The 12,007-nt window shown below is 39.3% G+C and overlaps 12 non-coding genes across 12 annotated transcripts; all 12 read right to left on the bottom strand.

Annotated features, from left to right (window-relative positions):
• Window positions 1-780: 780 nt before the first annotated feature.
• trnal-cag (transfer RNA leucine (anticodon CAG)) lies at window positions 781-862 on the bottom strand. The gene has a single exon. It is a non-coding gene; the product is annotated as a tRNA-Leu (tRNA).
• Window positions 863-1,768: 906 nt separating this feature from the next.
• Window positions 1,769-1,850, bottom strand: trnal-cag (transfer RNA leucine (anticodon CAG)). The gene has a single exon. It is a non-coding gene; the product is annotated as a tRNA-Leu (tRNA).
• Window positions 1,851-2,759: 909 nt separating this feature from the next.
• Window positions 2,760-2,841, bottom strand: trnal-cag (transfer RNA leucine (anticodon CAG)). Its single transcript has one exon. It is a non-coding gene; the product is annotated as a tRNA-Leu (tRNA).
• Window positions 2,842-3,749: 908 nt separating this feature from the next.
• trnal-cag (transfer RNA leucine (anticodon CAG)) lies at window positions 3,750-3,831 on the bottom strand. The gene has a single exon. It is a non-coding gene; the product is annotated as a tRNA-Leu (tRNA).
• Window positions 3,832-4,751: 920 nt separating this feature from the next.
• Window positions 4,752-4,833, bottom strand: trnal-cag (transfer RNA leucine (anticodon CAG)). The gene has a single exon. It is a non-coding gene; the product is annotated as a tRNA-Leu (tRNA).
• Window positions 4,834-5,754: 921 nt separating this feature from the next.
• trnal-cag (transfer RNA leucine (anticodon CAG)) lies at window positions 5,755-5,836 on the bottom strand. The gene has a single exon. It is a non-coding gene; the product is annotated as a tRNA-Leu (tRNA).
• Window positions 5,837-6,744: 908 nt separating this feature from the next.
• Window positions 6,745-6,826, bottom strand: trnal-cag (transfer RNA leucine (anticodon CAG)). The gene has a single exon. It is a non-coding gene; the product is annotated as a tRNA-Leu (tRNA).
• A 921-nt stretch (window positions 6,827-7,747) lies between these two features.
• Window positions 7,748-7,829, bottom strand: trnal-cag (transfer RNA leucine (anticodon CAG)). Its single transcript has one exon. It is a non-coding gene; the product is annotated as a tRNA-Leu (tRNA).
• A 920-nt stretch (window positions 7,830-8,749) lies between these two features.
• Window positions 8,750-8,831, bottom strand: trnal-cag (transfer RNA leucine (anticodon CAG)). The gene has a single exon. It is a non-coding gene; the product is annotated as a tRNA-Leu (tRNA).
• Window positions 8,832-9,747: 916 nt separating this feature from the next.
• trnal-uag (transfer RNA leucine (anticodon UAG)) lies at window positions 9,748-9,829 on the bottom strand. Its single transcript has one exon. It is a non-coding gene; the product is annotated as a tRNA-Leu (tRNA).
• Window positions 9,830-10,724: 895 nt separating this feature from the next.
• Window positions 10,725-10,806, bottom strand: trnal-cag (transfer RNA leucine (anticodon CAG)). Its single transcript has one exon. It is a non-coding gene; the product is annotated as a tRNA-Leu (tRNA).
• An 895-nt stretch (window positions 10,807-11,701) lies between these two features.
• trnal-cag (transfer RNA leucine (anticodon CAG)) lies at window positions 11,702-11,783 on the bottom strand. The gene has a single exon. It is a non-coding gene; the product is annotated as a tRNA-Leu (tRNA).
• Window positions 11,784-12,007: the final 224 nt, after the last annotated feature.

Here is a 12,007-nt window from a genome sequence, read left to right as displayed (position 1 = left end):
TTTCTTGGTAAGGACCCATGATACTCAACAGTTACAATGTCGTGGAACTCTTGTCTGGTGGTAGCACCAGGATGTTCCGCAGTCTACGGTATTGAGGAAACCTTGAATGTTGATAGAAATGAATAGCCACTGTGTTTCAGCTCCACATTAACTGCTGCTTCTTTGTTTGCTTTGCAATTTCAAAGCACGTATCTCCTTCTTTGTGTCCATTCTTACATTTTTATGACTCTGGTAGAAGATTTGGATTTGATTGTAAATAGAACAAAGTACAGAGGAACATATAGAGTAAGTGGCAAGTTGGCACATGAGGTGTAAGGCAGCCTGGATAGGAGATCCAGACTTTGATTGAATGAAAGATGGGAGTAATTGTCACCTCTGGTAACCAGTTTCAACTCCTAATGACTAAGTGAAACAGTCAAGAACTCGTAGCCTTCGCTCAGTGTTGTAATCACAAATATGTCAGCCATATTTGCAATAATCAACAATGACTTTATGAATACCAGATTTGTTGAAAACAACTTCCATCAATGCTTATGGAAAAAAACAGACAAAATATCAGGAGGAGTTTTTAATGAATAGATTGATAACATATTGATTTGCCTTTGGTTAATTTGTAGCATGTGTGACAACAATGTTGAGAGCAAATAAAGTAAGTTTTGTCTGAATAAGTTAAAATGAAGCAAGCTATTAGTTGATGTTAATAGAGAATAAATGCAGAGCAGAGTTCCATTGATGAGGACACCAAGAGCCAGTATAGAAGTAGCCTGACTGTTGGCTGAATGTCAGAAGTGGGAATTGAACCCACGTCTCTTACGAGGCTGCCACCTGAACGCAGCGCCTTGGACCGCTCGGCCATCCTGACATCCTCTACAAAAACCAATGCCGAGTGCAATACAAAGAAGACCTATGTGCTTAACAACTGCTTGTCTGTTCAGAAGGCAAAGAATGATTGGTGAAAACGGCCTTTCCTTTTTTAACTGAATTTACACTACTGAGATGTTTGTGTTGGTAAGGACCCATGATACTCAACAGTTACAATGTCGTGGAACTCTTGTCTGGTGGTAGCACCAGGATGTTCCGCAGTCTACGGTATTGAGGAAACCTTGAATGTTGATAGAAATGAATAGCCACTGTGTTTCAGCTCCACATTAAATGCTGCTTCTTTGTTTGCTTTGCAATTTCAAAGCACGTATCTCCTTCTTTGTGTCCATTCTTACATTTTTATGACTCTGGTAGAAGATTTGGATTTGATTGTAAATAGAACAAAGTACAGAGGAACATATAGAGTAAGTGGCAAGTTGGCACATGAGGTGTAAGGCAGCCTGGATAGGAGATCCAGACTTTGATTGAATGAAAGATGGGAGTAATTGTCACCTCTGGCAACCAGTTTCAACTCCTAATGACTAAGTGAAACAGACATTCGCTCAGTGTTGTAATCACAAATATGTCAGCCATATCTGCAATAATAAACAATGACTTTATGAATACCAGATTTGTTGAAAACAACTTCCATCAATGCTTATGGAAAAAAACAGACAAAATATCAGGAGGAGTTTTTAATGAATAGATTGATAACATATTGATTTGCCTTTGGTTAATTTGTAGCATGTGTGACAACAATGTTGAGAGCAAATAAAGTAAGTTTTGTCTGAATAAGTTAAAATGAAGCAAGCTATTAGTTGATGTTAATAGAGAATAAATGCAGAGCAGAGTTCCATTGATGAGGACACCAAGAGCCAGTATAGAAGTAGCCTGACTGTTGGCTGAATGTCAGAAGTGGGATTTGAACCCACGCCTCTTACGAGACTGCGACCTGAACGCAGCGCCTTGGACCGCTCGGCCATCCTGACATCCTCTACAAAAACCAATGCCGAGTGCAATACAAAGAAGACCTATGTGCTTAACAACTGCTTGTCTGCTCAGAAGGCAAAGAATGATTGGTGAAAACGGCCAAACCCTTTTTTAACTGAATTTACACTACTGAGAAGTTTTTTCTTGGTAAGGACCCATGATACTCAACAGTTACAATGTCGTGGAACTCTTGTCTGGTGGTAGCACCAGGATGTTCCGCAGTCTACGGTATTGAGGAAACCTTGAATGTTGATAGAAATGAATAGCCACTGTGTTTCAGCTCCACATTAACTGCTGCTTCTTTGTTTGCTTTGCAATTTCAAAGCACGTATCTCCTTCTTTGTGTCCATTCTTACATTTTTATGACTCTGGTAGAAGATTTGGATTTGATTGTAAATAGAACAAAGTACAGAGGAACATATAGAGTAAGTGGCAAGTTGGCACATGAGGTGTAAGGCAGCCTGGATAGGAGATCCAGACTTTGATTGAATGAAAGATGGGAGTAATTGTCACCTCTGGTAACCAGTTTCAACTCCTAATGACTAAGTGAAACAGTCAATAACTTGTAGCCTTCGCTCAGTGTTGTAATCACAAATATGTCAACCATATCTGCAATAGACAACAATGACTTTATGATACCAGATTTGTTGAAAACAACTTCCATAAATGCTTATGGAAAAAAACAGACAAAATATCAGGAGGAGTTTTTAATGAATAGATTGATAACATATTGATTTGCCTTTGGTTAATATGTAGCATGTGTGACAACAATGTTGGGAGCAAATAAAGTAAGTTTTGTCTGAATAAGTTCAAATCAAGCAAGCTATTAGGTGATGTTAATAGAGAACAAATGCAAAGCAGAGTTCCATTGATGAGGACACCAATAGCCAGTGTAGAAGTAGCCTGACTGTCAAAAGTGGGAATTGAACCCACGTCTCTTACGAGGCTGCGACCTGAACGCAGCGCCTTGGACCGCTCGGCCATCCTGACATCCTCTACAAAAACCAATGCCGAGTGCAATACAAAGAAGACCTATGTGCTTAACAACTGCTTGTCTGTTCAGAAGGCAAAGAATGATTGGTGAAAACGGCCTTTCCTTTTTTAACTGAATTTACACTACTGAGATGTTTGTGTTGGTAAGGACCCATGATACTCAACAGTTACAATGTCGTGGAACTCTTGTCTGGTGGTAGCACCAGGATGTTCCGCAGTCTACGGTATTGAGGAAACCTTGAATGTTGATAGAAATGAATAGCCACTGTGTTTCAGCTCCACATTAAATGTTGCTTCTTTGTTTGCTTTGCAATTTCAAAGCACGTATCTCCTTCTTTGTGTCCATTCTTACATTTTTATGACTCTGGTAGAAGATTTGGATTTGATTGTAAATAGAACAAAGTACAGAGGAACATATAGAGTAAGTGGCAAGTTGGCACATGAGGTGTAAGGCAGCCTGGATAGGAGATCCAGACTTTGATTGAATGAAGGATGGGAGTAATTGTCACCTCTGGTAACCAGTTTCAACTCCTAATGACTAAGTGAAACAGTCAAGAACTTGTAGCCTTCACTCAGTGTTGTAATCACAAATATGTCAGCCATATTTGCAATAATCAACAATGACTTTATGATTACCAGATTTGTTGAAAACAACTTCCATCAATGCTTATGGAAAAAAACAGACAAAATATCAGGAGGAGTTTTTAATGAATAGATTGATAACATATTGATTTGCCTTTGGTTAATTTGTAGCATGTGTGACAACAATGTTGAGAGCAAATAAAGTAAGTTTTGTCTGAATAAGTTCAAATCAAGCAAGCTATTAGGTGATGTTAATAGAGAACAAATGCAGAGCAGAGTTCCATTGATGAGGACACCAATAGCCAGTGTAGAAGTAGCCTGACTGTCAGAAGTGGGATTTGAACCCACGCCTCTTACGAGACTGCGACCTGAACACAGCGCCTTGGACCGCTCGGCCATCCTGACATCCTCTACAAAAACCAATGGCGAGTGCAATACAAAGAAGACCTATGTGCTTAACAACTGCTTGTCTGTTCAAAAGGCAAAGAATGATTGGTGAAAACGGCCTTTCCTTTTTTAACTGAATTTACACTACTGAGATGTTTGTGTTGGTAAGGACCCATGATACTCAACAGTTACAATGTCGTGGAACTCTTGTCTGGTGGTAGCACCAGGATGTTCCGCAGTCTACGGTATTGAGGAAACCTTGAATGTTGATAGAAATGAATAGCCACTGTGTTTCAGCTCCACATTAAATGCTGCTTCTTTGTTTGCTTTGTAATTTCAAAGCACCTTTCTCTCTTCTTTGTGTCCATTCTTACATTTTTATGACTCTGGTAGAAGATTTGGATTTGATTGTAAATAGAACAAAGTACAGAGGAACATATAGAGTAAGTGGCAAGTTGGCACATGAGGTGTAAGGCAGCCTGGATAGGAGATCCAGACTTTGATTGAATGAAGGATGGGAGTAATTGTCACCTCTGGTAACCAGTTTCAACTCCTAATGACTAAGTGAAACAGTCAAGAACTTGTAGCCTTCACTCAGTGTTGTAATCACAAATATGTCAGCCATATTTGCAATAATCAACAATGACTTTATGATTACCAGATTTGTTGAAAACAACTTCCATCAATGCTTATGGAAAAAAACAGACAAAATATCAGGAGGAGTTTTTAATGAATAGATTGATAACATATTGATTTGGCTTTGGTTAATTTGTAGCATGTGTGACAACAATGTTGAGAGCAAATAAAGTTAGTTTTGTCTGAATAAGTTAAAATGAAGCAAACTATTAGTTGATGTTAATAGAGAATAAATGCAGAGCAGAGTTCCATTGATGAGGACACCAAGAGCCAGTATAGAAGTGGCCTAACTGCTGGCTGAATGTCAGAAGTGGGATTTGAACCCACGCCTCTTACGAGACTGCGACCTGAACGCAGCGCCTTGGACCGCTCGGCCATCCTGACATCCTCTACAAAAACCAATGCCGAGTGCAATACAAAGAAGACCTATGTGCTTAACAACTGCTTGTCTGTTGAGAAGGCAAAGATTGATTGGTGAAAACGGCCAAACCCTTTTTTAACTGAATTTACACTACTGAGAAGTTTTTTCTTGGTAAGGACCCATGATACTCAACAGTTACAATGTCGTGGAACTCTTGTCTGGTGGTAGCACCAGGATGTTCCGCAGTCTACGGTATTGAGGAAACCTTGAATGTTGATAGAAATGAATAGCCACTGTGTTTCAGCTCCACATTAACTGCTGCTTCTTTGTTTGCTTTGCAATTTCAAAGCACGTATCTCCTTCTTTGTGTCCATTCTTACATTTTTATGACTCTGGTAGAAGATTTGGATTTGATTGTAAATAGAACAAAGTACAGAGGAACATATAGAGTAAGTGGCAAGTTGGCACATGAGGTGTAAGGCAGCCTGGATAGGAGATCCAGACTTTGATTGAATGAAAGATGGGAGTAATTGTCACCTCTGGTAACCAGTTTCAACTCCTAATGACTAAGTGAAACAGTCAAGAACTCGTAGCCTTCGCTCAGTGTTGTAATCACAAATATGTCAGCCATATTTGCAATAATAAACAATGACTTTATGAATACCAGATTTGTTGAAAACAACTTCCATAAATGCTTATGGAAAAAAACAGACAAAATATCAGGAGGAGTTTTTAATGAATAGATTGATAACATGTTGATTTGCCTTTGGTTAATATGTAGCATGTGTGACAACAATGTTGAGAGCAAATAAAGTAAGTTTTGTCTGAATAAGTTCAAATCAAGAAAGCTATTAGTTGATGTTAATAGAGAACAAATGCAGAACAGAGTTCCATTGATGAAGACACCAATAGCCAGTATAGTAGTAGCCTGACTGTTAACTGAATGTCAGAAGTGGGATTTGAACCCACGCCTCTTACGAGACTGCGACCTGAACGCAGCGCCTTGGACCGCTCGGCCATCCTGACATCCTCTACAAAAGCCTATGGCGAGTGCAATACAAAGAAGACCTATGTGCTTAACAACTGCTTGTCTGTTCAGAAGGCAAAGAATGATTGGTGAAAACGGCCTTTCCTTTTTAAACTGAATTTACACTACTGAGAAGTATTTCTTGGTAAGGACCCATGATACTCAACAGTTACAATGTCGTGGAACTCTTGTCTGGTGGTAGCACCAGGATGTTCCGCAGTCTACGGTATTGAGGAAACCTTGAATGTAGATAGAAATGAATAGCCACTGTGTTTCAGCTCCACATTAAGTGCTGCTTCTTTGTTTGCTTTGCAATTTCAAAGCACGTATCTCCTTCTTTGTGTCCATTCTTACATTTTTAAGACTCTGGTAGAAGATTTGGATTTGATTGTAAATAGAACAAAGTACAGAGGAACATATAGAGTAAGTGGCAAGTTGGCACACGAGGTGTAAGGCAGCCTGGATAGGAGATCCAGACTTTGATTGAATGAAAGATGGGAGTAATTGTCACCTCTGGCAACCAGTTTCAACTCTTGATGACTTAGTGAAACAGTCAAGAACTCGTAGCCTTAGCTCAGTGTTGTAATCACAAATATGTCAGCCATATCTGCAATAGACAACAATGACTTTATGAATACCAGATTTGTTGAAAACAACTTCCATAAATGCTTATGGAAAAAAACAGACAAAATATCAGGAGGAGTTTTTAATGAATAGATTGATAACATATTGATTTGCCTTTGGTTAATATGTAGCATGTGTGACAACAATGTTGAGAGCAAATAAAGTAAGTTTTGTCTGAATAAGTTCAAATCAAGCAAGCTATTAGGTGATGTTAATAGAAAACAAATGCAGAGCAGAGTTCCATTGATGAGGACACCAATAGCCAGTATAGAAGTAGCCTGACTGTCAGAAGTGGGATTTGAACCCACGCCTCTTACGAGACTGCGACCTGAACGCAGCGCCTTGGACCGCTCGGCCATCCTGACATCCTCTACAAAAGCCTATGGCGAGTGCAATACAAAGAAGACCTATGTGCTTAACAACTGCTTGTCTGTTCAGAAGGCAAAGAATGATTGGTGAAAACGGCCTTTCCTTTTTTAACTGAATTTACACTACTGAGATGTTTGTGTTGGTAAGGACCCATGATACTCAACAGTTACAATGTCGTGGAACTCTTGTCTGGTGGTAGCACCAGGATGTTCCGCAGTCTACGGTATTGAGGAAACCTTGAATGTTGATAGAAATGAATAGCCACTGTGTTTCAGCTCCACATTAAATGCTGCTTCTTTGTTTGCTTTGCAATTTCAAAGCACCTTTCTCTCTTCTTTGTGTCCATTCTTACATTTTTATGACTCTGGTAGAAGATTTGGATTTGATTGTAAATAGAACAAAGTACAGAGGAACATATAGAGTAAGTGGCAAGTTGGCACATGAGGTGTAAGGCAGCCTGGATAGGAGATCCAGACTTTGATTGAATGAAAGATGGGAGTAATTGTCACCTCTGGCAACCAGTTTCAACTCTTGATGACTTAGTGAAACAGTCAAGAACTCGTAGCCTTCGCTCAGTGTTGTAATCACAAATATGTCAGCCATATCTGCAATAGACAACAATGACTTTATGAATACCAGATTTGTTGAAAACAACTTCCATAAATGCTTATGGAAAAAAACAGACAAAATATCAGGAGGAGTTTTTAATGAATAGATTGATAACATATTGATTTGCCTTTGGTTAATATGTAGCATGTGTGACAACAATGTTGAGAGCAAATAAAGTAAGTTTTGTCTGAATAAGTTAAAATGAAGCAAGCTATTAGGTGATGTTAATAGGGAACAAATGCAGAACAGAGTTCCATTGATGAAGACACCAATAGCCAGTATAGAAGTAGAAGAGACTGTTGGCTGAATGTCAGAAGTGGGATTTGAACCCACGCCTCTTACGAGACTGCGACCTGAACGCAGCGCCTTGGACCGCTCGGCCATCCTGACATCCTCTACAAAAACCAATGCCGAGTGCAATACAAAGAAGACCTATGTGCTTAACAACTGCTTGTCTGCTCAGAAGGCAAAGAATGATTGGTGAAAACGGCCAAACCCTTTTTAACTGAATTTACACTACTGAGAAGTTTTTTCTTGGTAAGGATCCATGATACTCAACAGTTACAATGTCGTGGAACTCTTGTCTGGTGGTAGCACCAGGATGTTCCGCAGTCTACGGTATTGAGGAAACCTTGAATGTTGATAGAAATGAATAGCCACTGTGTTTCAGCTCCACATTAACTGCTGCTTCTTTGTTTGCTTTGCAATTTCAAAGCACGTATCTCCTTCTTTGTGTCCATTCTTACATTTTTATGACTCTGGTAGAAGATTTGGATTTGATTGTAAATAGAACAAAGTACAGAGGAACATATAGAGTAAGTGGCAAGTTGGCACATGAGGTGTAAGGCAGCCTGGATAGGAGATCCAGACTTTGATTGAATGAAAGATGGGAGTAATTGTCACCTCTGGTAACCAGTTTCAACTCCTAATGACTAAGTGAAACAGTCAAGAACTCGTAGCCTTCGCTCAGTGTTGTAATCACAAATATGTCAGCCATATTTGCAATAATAAACAATGACTTTATGAATACCAGATTTGTTGAAAACAACTTCCATAAATGCTTATGGAAAAAAACAGACAAAATATCAGGAGGAGTTTTTAATGAATAGATTGATAACATGTTGATTTGCCTTTGGTTAATATGTAGCATGTGTGACAACAATGTTGAGAGCAAATAAAGTAAGTTTTGTCTGAATAAGTTAAAATGAAGCAAGCTATTAGATGATGTTAATAGAAAACAAATGCAGAACAGAGTTCCATTGATGAAGACACCAAAAGCCAGTATAGAAGTAACCTGACTGTTGGCTGAATGTCAGAAGTGGGATTTGAACCCACACCTCTTACGAGACTGCGACCTGAACGCAGCGCCATGGACCGCTCGGCCATCCTGACATCCTCTACAAAAACCAATGCCGAGTGCAATACAAAGAAGACCTATGTGCTTAACTGCTTATCTGCTCAGAAGGCAAAGAATGATTGGTGAAAACGGCCTTTCCTTTTTAAACTGAATTTACACTACTGAGAAGTATTTCTTGGTAAGGACCCATGATACTCAACAGTTACAATGTCGTGGAACTCTTGTCTGGTGGTAGCACCAGGATGTTCCGCAGTCTACGGTATTGAGGAAACCTTGAATGTAGATAGAAATGAATAGCCACTGTGTTTCAGCTCCACATTAAGTGCTGCTTCTTTGTTTGCTTTGCAATTTCAAAGCACGTATCTCCTTCTTTGTGTCCATTCTTACATTTTTAAGACTCTGGTAGAAGATTTGGATTTGATTGTAAATAGAACAAAGTACAGAGGAACATATAGAGTAAGTGGCAAGTTGGCACATGAGGTGTAAGGCAGCCTGGATAGGAGATCCAGACTTTGATTGAATGAAAGATGGGAGTAATTGTCACCTCTGGTAACCAGTTTCAACTCCTAATGACTAAGTGAAACAGTCAAGAACTCGTAGCCTTCGCTCAGTGTTGTAATCACAAATATGTCAGCCATATATGCAATAATCAACAATGACTTTATGAATACCAGATTTGTTGAAAACAACTTCCATAAATGCTTATGGAAAAAAACAGACAAAATATCAGGAGGAGTTTTTAATGAATAGATTGATAACATATTGATTTGCCTTTGGTTAATTTGTAGCATGTGTGACAACAATGTTGAGAGCAAATAAAGTAAGTTTTGTCTGAATAAGTTAAAATGAAGCAAGCTATTAGTTGATGTTAATAGAGAATAAATGCAGAGCAGAGTTCCATTGATGAGGACACCAAGAGCCAGTATAGAAGTAGCCTGACTGTTGGCTGAATGTTAGAAGTGGGAATTGAACCCACGTCTCTTACGAGGCTGCGACCTAAACGCAGCGCCTTGGACCGCTCGGCCATCCTGACATCCTCTACAAAAACCAATGCCGAGTGCAATACAAAGAAGACCTATGTGCTTAACAACTGCTTGTCTGTTCAGAAGGCAAAGAATGATTGGTGAAAACGGCCTTTCCTTTTTTAACTGAATTTACACTACTGAGATGTTTGTGTTGGTAAGGACCCATGATACTCAACAGTTACAATGTCGTGGAACTCTTGTCTGGTGGTAGCACCAGGATGTTCCGCAGTCTACGGTATTGAGGAAACCTTGAATGTTGATAGAAATGAATAGCCACTGTGTTTCAGCTCCACATTAAATGTTGCTCCTTTCTTTGCTTTGCAATTTCAAAGCACGTATCTCCTTCTTTGTGTCCATTCTTACATTTTTATGACTCTGGTAGAAGATTTGGATTTGATTGTAAATAGAACAAAGTACAGAGGAACATATAGAGTAAGTGGCAAGTTGGCACATGAGGTGTAAGGCAGCCTGGATAGGAGATCCAGACTTTGATTGAATGAAAGATGGGAGTAATTGTCACCTCTGGCAACCAGTTTCAACTCCTAATGACTAAGTGAAACAGACATTCGCTCAGTGTTGTAATCACAAATATGTCAGCCATATCTGCAATAGACAACAATGACTTTATGAATACCAGATTTGTTGAAAACAACTTCCATAAATGCTTATGGAAAAAAACAGACAAAATATCAGGAGGAGTTTTTAATGAATAGATTGATAACATATTGATTTGCCTTTGGTTAATATGTAGCATGTGTGACAACAATGTTGAGAGCAAATAAAGTAAGTTTTGTCTGAATAAGTTCAAATCAAGCAAGCTATTAGGTGATGTTAATAGAGAACAAATGCAGAGCAGAGTTCCATTGATGAGGACACCAATAGCCAGTGTAGAAGTAGCCTGACTGTCAGAAGTGGGATTTGAACCCACGCCTCTTACGAGACTGCGACCTGAACGCAGCGCCTTGGACCGCTCGGCCATCCTGACATCCTCTACAAAAACCAATGGCAATTGCAATACAAAGAAGACCTATGTGCTTAACAACTGCTTGTCTGTTCAGAAGGCAAAGAATGATTGGTGAAAACGGCCTTTCCTTTTTTAACTGAATTTACACTACTGAGATGTTTGTGTTGGTAAGGACCCATGATACTCAACAGTTACAATGTCGTGGAACTCTTGTCTGGTGGTAGCACCAGGATGTTCCGCAGTCTACGGTATTGAGGAAACCTTGAATGTTGATAGAAATGAATAGCCACTGTGTTTCAGCTCCACATTAAATGTTGCTCCTTTCTTTGCTTTGCAATTTCAAAGCACGTATCTCCTTCTTTGTGTCCATTCTTACATTTTTATGACTCTGGTAGAAGATTTGGATTTGATTGTAAATAGAACAAAGTACAGAGGAACATATAGAGTAAGTGGCAAGTTGGCACATGAGGTGTAAGGCAGCCTGGATAGGAGATCCAGACTTTGATTGAATGAAAGATGGGAGTAATTGTCACCTCTGGCAACCAGTTTCAACTCCTAATGACTAAGTGAAACAGACATTCGCTCAGTGTTGTAATCACAAATATGTCAGCCATATCTGCAATAGACAACAATGACTTTATGAATACCAGATTTGTTGAAAACAACTTCCATAAATGCTTATGGAAAAAAACAGACAAAATATCAGGAGGAGTTTTTAATGAATAGATTGATAACATATTGATTTGCCTTTGGTTAATATGTAGCATGTGTGACAACAATGTTGAGAGCAAATAAAGTAAGTTTTGTCTGAATAAGTTCAAATCAAGCAAGCTATTAGGTGATGTTAATAGAGAACAAATGCAGAGCAGAGTTCCATTGATGAGGACACCAATAGCCAGTGTAGAAGTAGCCTGACTGTCAGAAGTGGGATTTGAACCCACGCCTCTTACGAGACTGCGACCTGAACGCAGCGCCTTGGACCGCTCGGCCATCCTGACATCCTCTACAAAAACCAATGGCAATTGCAATACAAAGAAGACCTATGTGCTTAACAACTGCTTGTCTGTTCAGAAGGCAAAGAATGATTGGTGAAAACGGCCTTTCCTTTTTTAACTGAATTTACACTACTGAGATGTTTGTGTTGGTAAGGACCCATGATACTCAACAGTTACAATGTCGTGGAACTCTTGTCTGGTGGTAGCACCAGGATGTTCCGCAGTCT

Source organism: Oryzias latipes, chromosome 13, assembly GCF_053564925.1.
Source record: "Oryzias latipes strain Hd-rR chromosome 13, Olatipes_Hd-rR_3.1".
Lineage (NCBI taxonomy): Eukaryota > Metazoa > Chordata > Actinopteri > Beloniformes > Adrianichthyidae > Oryzias > Oryzias latipes.
The sequence above is the reverse complement of the archived record's forward strand: the minus strand, read 5'-3'. Positions and strand labels throughout refer to the sequence as shown.